Genomic DNA, 7424 nt, shown 5'->3' with positions numbered 1-7424 from the left:
CCGGGACGTGGACGGCCGGCCGAGGCGGGGTCGAGCCGAGCGAGGAAAGTAGGCTCTGGTGTCTCGGGCAGGCCGATCCGCTGCTCCCCGAGCCGGATGTCGTCGCCGGGGTCGGGGTTTAGGTGCTCATCCCGGAGAGATGGGAAGCGGCGTGCAAACTGTTGGCTCTGAGAAGCCCGAGGTCTCAGCCCGGCGTCTCCAGTGCCCTGGAGCGGGGCCGCGAGAGGTGGTGCGGTTGCTCAGGGTGCTTGGTGCTCCGCATCGCCGGGGCTCCTCACTCTAAAGCTGTCTTCTACCCACAGCCCCTGCGCAAGAGAACGCACGGCCGGGTACATCACTTGGGAGGGGACATCCCTGGTTCTCACCTCTAGGCCGTTAGGACTGGTCACATCAGCCACGGAAACAACCTGGCCCTTACTCATGGTCGTGGTTCGGAGCCTCTCTTCGTCTTGCAGATTCAGGTATTCGTTGAGCCCACCACGTTGACTTCTCGGTTCTTAGAAAACAGTCCCGAGCCCTTTGATATTTCCAGTGCAGTTTTCGCTTGCCGTGGTTTTGCAGAATTGCTCTCACGGGTTTTGTCAGCCATCCCAGGTGGAAAATATTACTGTTTCTACAGAATGTCTATTGATATATATGTGGCATTGTTTGTAGTAGCTTTCTGGGTAGCTGTTAAACACAATCGCAATTGATAGTTGAGTTTTCATTAATATACATCTTAGGGCACTTAAATTTGCAAATAGCTTTATTGGGTAATTTATAGGGCACTCTTGTGTTTTTGTTGCGTGTTCCTTTCAAGTTTGCGCTATATTTATAACATATTTAGTGTAGAAAGATTGTAATTTCTCGAGGGGCAGAGATCACATAAATTTATTTTGTGTCCTCAAGGCAGTAGGTGTTTAATGGATACTTGGCTTGAAAGTAAGCCGAGAAAATTTCTCAGAATTAAAATGAATATATCTTTCATTACTGACAAAATGGAGTGGTACTGTAGAAGTTTGTCAGTAAGCTTTTCCTGCTATTTCTTATTACTAATTCCATTACATCAACTTAATAACTCATTTATATCATGTATACTGTATTCTTCGTTACTATACAAATAGTAACTCATTTGATCTTCAAGAACTCTATAAGCTATGTCGCTTTACTAGTGTTATTTTACTAATGAGCAAACTGAAGCACAGAGAAGTTAAGCAACTTACTCTAAGTTACACAACTATTATCTGGTGGATATGGGATTTAAACTTAAGTAGTTGGGCTCCAAAGTCTGACCTTTTGTCCACAGTGTTAATAAAATACCTGTGAATGTGGTGAATTGCTTTCTCTCTATTTGAAATTTTCTTGACTTGAAAAGATACAAGCACAGTGAGTTGACTTATTGGGGAAATTTATTATGTTTTTTTCTAGGTTTCCATTAAACCCAAGTAATATAAAAAGAATAGAAGGAAGGATTTGAACTAGATGTTGTGAGGTTTTGTGTCAACATTCAACAGTGTTGCAACAGTGTCACATCCTTTTAATCATATTTTGTGCCGTGAATGTGACATTGTACGCTACATACATAGAAAGTTCAGTAACTGGCATTAGGCCACATATATATCAAATTAAAGACAACTTTTTGATGTACTTTATTCTAGAAGGTATCTTTCTAGAATCGTGGAATACTCATACTGCCCTCATTAGGGTGAGTTTTAAAATGTGTGCCTTTTTACCTCTTTTCTTCTGGCATGCCATCGAAGATCCTTGTGTCACTATGGGCTGCCAACCCGCCCGATGTTACCGGTATTGTAAGAACAAGCCGTACCCAAAGTCTCGCTTCTGCAGAGGTGTCCCTGATGCCAAGATCTGAATCTTTGATCTGGGGCGGAAGAAGGCAAAAGTAGAGGAGTTCCCACTCTGTGGCCACATGGTGTGGGATGAATATGAGCAGCTCTCTTCTGAAGCCCTAGAGGCTGCCCGTATTTGTGCCAACAAGTACATGGTGAAAAGCTGTGGCAAAGATGGCTTTCATATCCGAGTGCGGCTCCACCCCTTCCATGTCATCCGCATCAGCAAGATGTTGTCCTGTGCTGGGGCTGACAGACTCTAGACAGGTATGTGGGGTGCCTTTGGAAAGCCCCAGGGCACAGTGGCCATTGTCCACATTGGGCAGGTAATCATGTCCATCCGCACCAAGCTGCAGAACAAGGAGCATGTGATCGAGGCACTACGCAGAGCGAAGTTCAAGTTCCCTGGTCGTCAAAAGAGCCACATTTCTAAGAAGTGGGGCTTTACTAAGTTTAATGTGAATGAGTTTGAAGACACGGTGGCTGAAAAGCAGCTCATCCCAGATGGCTGTGGGATCAAATACGTTCCTAATCATGGCCCCCTGCACAAATGGCAGGCCCTGCACCCATGAGTCTTGATGCTGCCCTCCCCTACTCTTCCACTAATAAATCCCTATTTCTGTTGGAAAAAAAAAAATGTATGCCTTTTTAGAGACCAGCTTTAATAATAAAAGAATAAAAGAGTGGTTATATGCATAATGTGTTCCTTAATATGATTTTGATCTAGCTCACTAATAAAAGGGCAGCCGTTTATTAAATAATGAATTTGCAAAGGAGACAGTTGACAGCGATTAGAGTTGCATACATTATAACTACAACTTGGAAAATGAATAAGCAAAAAATTCAGCTTTACAAAATATCTCCCCATCTCAATTTAACTTTATTATTGGTTAAGAAAGTAATTTAATCAAGAAAAAAAATCAACAATTAGAAATATCTTATTTTTCTTTTTTCCCTATGCTATTATTTATTTATTGTTTTAGTTTGCAGTGCTGCTCTGATCAAGGAAAATTATGCTTTTTAAGAGTATAGTTTTATTAATAGTTTTTAATTAGTTACCATACAAAATCATTTAATCATAATTACCTACCGGTTGCTTTTTCAGTTTTAGAAAAGAGTTCTCTATAGGAATTAATTGTTTAGCATCTGAAATACAGTTTCAAGTTGTTTTTTTTTACATTCCAGAAGGGGCAGAAATTTCATTAATTGTCTAGTTATTCTTGAATGATTGAAGATTGGAGCTAGCATGAGGCATTGCTATCATTTGCCAGTAATGACTTTTCTATAACCTAGACAAATACAAAGATAGAACTATATCTTGTTTCCCTAGGAAAGCAGCTGCAATAAGAAAAGAGTCATACAGAGAAAAGACTTTGAATCCCTTTCCTAATAATATTTTACCTAAGAATATGCAGCACTGTTTAGCAAGGAAAAATTGTACCAGTGGTAGTTGCTTTTGGAAATAATTACTCTTATATTTTATAGTACTTTTAAAAGCATTTTTACATGCCATTTTTTTAAATGTGATCCCCACAACAAATCTACATAAACAAGGTGAGTAATAATAGCCCTGTTTTACAAATGAGTAAGACAAAAGTTAAAAGAAGTGAAATAACAAAGCCAAGGTCACTCAACAAATGTAATCTCAATCCTTGTTAAAATTGGGTTTTATTATCCTCATTTTGCCGATGAGAAAACTAAAGCTGAAGAACAGAGTCTTGGCTCTCTTCTTCCTAGAGTCAACTCCACTCAGGAGCGAGAAAATGAGAAGAAAGTTAGTAAATTGTTATTTATTTTGTAGTTTTTACTTAAATTATCAACTTGATCTCCAAGTCCTTTTACAGTAAAGCACACTCACAAACCCTCTATATGTCAGAAATACATGTTTTTTCTTTACAATCATGAGGACAGATGAGTTGGAATTGATAATTGTTGGAAAATATGACCAGGTTATTTTGTTTTTATGTTGTAATTTACATCAAATTAAGTGCAAGCGATAATTTAACTATCATAGGATTATGTTTATTTTGAATGACAACTAGTAATCCACATAGTCTAGTATTTTATTATTGTACAGTATTGTATGCCCTAAACCAGATGATACCACATTAAATATTAGGCAAAGGGCAGACTAATACTTCCAAAATGAGGAAGTAATTTTATAATTAATAAATTACAAATCTGTTAAGATAATTAACTCATTTTAGAACAGTACAGAGTTTTCCTGTTGGGCATAATTCTATCCCTTTTGTTCAATAACATTTATTATCTGAAATTCAGTATTCATCTTTTTTGGTATTTCTTTACAGATGAGGAGACTGAAATAGTTGACTGTGGGTAAGTAACCTGCTCAAAGTCAACAAAAATAGCTAGTTTTAGAGTGGAATGGTGGCTTATCTCCTGCAGTGGAATACAAACTGAAAACATTAAGAAAAAAAGGCAAAACATGGAGGGAGAACAAAACCAACAACCTTTTTTCCTTAATATGTAATAATACACTCTCAGAAAAGGTATTTGTTCTGTATATTCTGATTTTATGAGTGTGTTTTATCAAAACTATAGCTAAATTTCTGCTATTCCAGTTTTGTGCTATGCATTCTTTGATGTTAACTATAGATCAAAAATAATATTTAACTCTAGATCAAAAAAATTTTTTTTAAATATTTGCTTCTTTATGATATAGACCAAACAGGGCAAGAGTTTTCATGAAATCTCTGCTTTTATAATTGAAGTTCATCTCCGAGCAAGGTGAATCTGGCCCACTAAATTAAAATTATACTTATGTTACTGACAGCGACAAACCAGAATGGTATGTAGTGAAGTAGAAAGGTCTTGAGCATTGTAGTCAGAAAAATCTGGGTTCATGTTATGGTATGGCCACTATCCATGACCTTATATAAATTGCTCAATTTCCTTTGGCCCCAGTTTTCCAAAATGTGAAGTCATATGGATTAAATTAAACCACCTATGAAAAGCACCTAGGTTAACTTCTTTTATACAATAAATGTAACCTTGTGCCCCACCCCAATAATATTCTCTTTTCTTGCATTTATGTTTCAACAACAATCATTCAACAAATATGATTACAACAAAATTAATGAGTTTCTACTACATGCAAAACACAATGGTGTACAAAGATGAATAAAATCTATTCCCTGCCCTTAAGTTTTTTTTGTGTAAGGCAAGAGGGACACATAAGTAAGTAATTATGTAAAATAAAAGTAACTTTGTACTTTAGTATACAAATAAATCATTGGGGAAGCATAAAGGGAAGTGCAGTTAAACCATCAACCATGTAGTAAATTTAGCATTGGATTTTTCTGTTAAACAGGTGGGGAAGATCCTTGAGAATTAAGAACAGCATGAGCAGAGGTTTGCATGACAATTCTCCCTCAATCATACTAGTTCAAATGATATGGAAGGATGTTAGGAGAGTGGCAACCTTCCCACTGGATTGTAATCTGTTTTGTCATCACTATATCTACTGTATCCAGAATGGTGTCTAGGGGAAAAGTAAGTGCACAATAAATATTTGTTGATTGAGTGAATGAATGAATGGTAGTTTTAAATTAGATCATGCTCATTTGGGGAAACCTGACATGCCATTTAAAAAATGTGTACTTTGTTCACATGCAATAGAGAATCATGAAGATACTTAAAGGAGTAATGTAATCCCACATTTTAAGTTAACTTTGATAGCAGTGTGATGGATATATTGGATAAACAGTAGTTTGGCAGCAAGCAGACCTAAAAGGTAGCTATTGTGATAGAAGAAGAATGCAAAATTATTTAGTAGTGTAGCAGTGGTGGAAAAGAAAAGAAAGGATGCATGTAAGACATTTGAATGTAAGATCAACAGAATTTAGTAAGTATTAAGGTTCTTCAGCATAATACAAGTGATGGACACCTAATTTAAACTAGCTTATGAAAAGGCAAAATTTATTGGGTCAAAGAACTGGAAAGTCTAGATTGGACTTGACTTTATGCTTAGATGGATCCAAGAGTTCAAAGCAATGTATCTCCACCTATCTACCATAATTTTATTTATACATTGATTCTGTTCTTCCAGACAGGCTCTCTCCACATGAAAGATTTATGTTCTCCCACTTAGCATCTTACAGAACAGTACCTTGTGTTTCCCAATATCCACATATTATAAATATACAATGCATCTATTGATTCTCTATGGGTCACATCGTCATTCCTGTGAAGGCAGGTACCATGATTGACATGGAATAAGAGAAGTGCAGTTTTCTAGAAGAAATTGTTATATTAGATAGGCAACAGAATAGATGCTCTTCAGTGAAAATAAAGACTTAAAGCTCTCAATCAATTTTCCATCCTGGGTGACTGAATAACAAAGGTCAGGGATGAAGGAGAGAAAACTAGTTTATTAATTAATGAGAGATGTGTGATTTGGGTCATACAGAATTTGAGTTGGTAGTGTGACATCTATATGGGGATGACGAATAGGCAAATGTAGAGTTGGATCAATACAGGAGTTGTAAATACAGTATAAAAATGAGAGGCAAAGCTGCAGTTCTGAATGAAATCTCACAAAGAGAAAAATAGAAAGAAAAAAAGGCAGCTAAAAATGAACAGAAGAAAGGAATCCTAAAAGAAGCCTGGAGTGGTCAGACAAGTTGAAAGAGAACCGAGAATGCAGCCACAGAGGTCAGAAAAGAAAGAAGAGTATCAATTTGATTGACTACATGTTAGAAATTAAGCAAAACAGTTTACTGGCAGAATATACAGATACTTGTAGAAAAGAAAAGAAAACGGAAGAACCAGGCTTGGCACACTCAGAAACGAAGCAGCTCCAAAATAGTTGTTGCTGCATAATATTTCCCCTGAAATAGCCAATATACTGTTTTCAGTCTTGTTCCTTTTTCTACAATTCAGTTTCTAAGGAGAGAATTTAATCGGCCTACTTTGGGTTAAGTTTGGGTTAAGTGTATGCATCGTACCCAGAACAAGGCAACTGTTTAGCTGTCTCATGAGACTCATCAGTGGGGAAGCAGAAATTTCCCAGTTCCAAAAAAAGATGAGAATGGAAGTTAAACAGTAAAGCAACAATGTTCATTACAGAGTATTTATTTAACAGTGACAATAAAGACAAGTATTTATCTTCAGTGGAGCTGTAATGGACTGCCCCTCCAAAAAATGTGGTAGACTTTATCATAAAATCATAGATTTTTTTTTGTTAAATGTGCCAGAAATATTCTGTTACCTGATGTGGTAGGCAGAATAATGAGTTTAGCAAGATTGCATGATACCAGATTATTATTTTAAAATCGTATTTTTATATTTTAGTAAGTAATTGGAAATCGAAATTTTAAAATGATTTACAATAGCATTAATTATATGAACTATTTAGGAATAAATCCGAGAAAAGATATACAAGGCCTGTAAAATGAAACCTATAAAACATTTCTGCAAGAAGTTAAAGAACTAAGTAAATGGAGAGATATACCGTGTTCATGGATCAGAAGAGTCAGTTTTGTTAGGATGTCAGTTCTCCCTAAAATTCATCTGTGGATTCAGTGCAGTCCCAAGCAAAATAATAGCAGGGCTTTACACACACACACACGCGCGCAC

At 36.7% G+C, this 7424-nt stretch overlaps 1 pseudogene; it reads left to right on the top strand.

Annotated features, from left to right (window-relative positions):
• Nucleotides 1-1740: 1740 nt before the first annotated feature.
• On the top strand, nucleotides 1741-2518 carry LOC102898956 (annotated as a pseudogene).
• Nucleotides 2519-7424: the final 4906 nt, after the last annotated feature.

Source organism: Pteropus alecto, unplaced genomic scaffold (assembly GCF_000325575.1).
Source record: "Pteropus alecto unplaced genomic scaffold, ASM32557v1 scaffold25, whole genome shotgun sequence".
Taxonomy (NCBI): Eukaryota; Metazoa; Chordata; class Mammalia; order Chiroptera; family Pteropodidae; genus Pteropus; species Pteropus alecto.
Note: the sequence above shows the minus strand (reverse complement) of the source record. Positions and strands in the feature narration are given on the sequence as shown.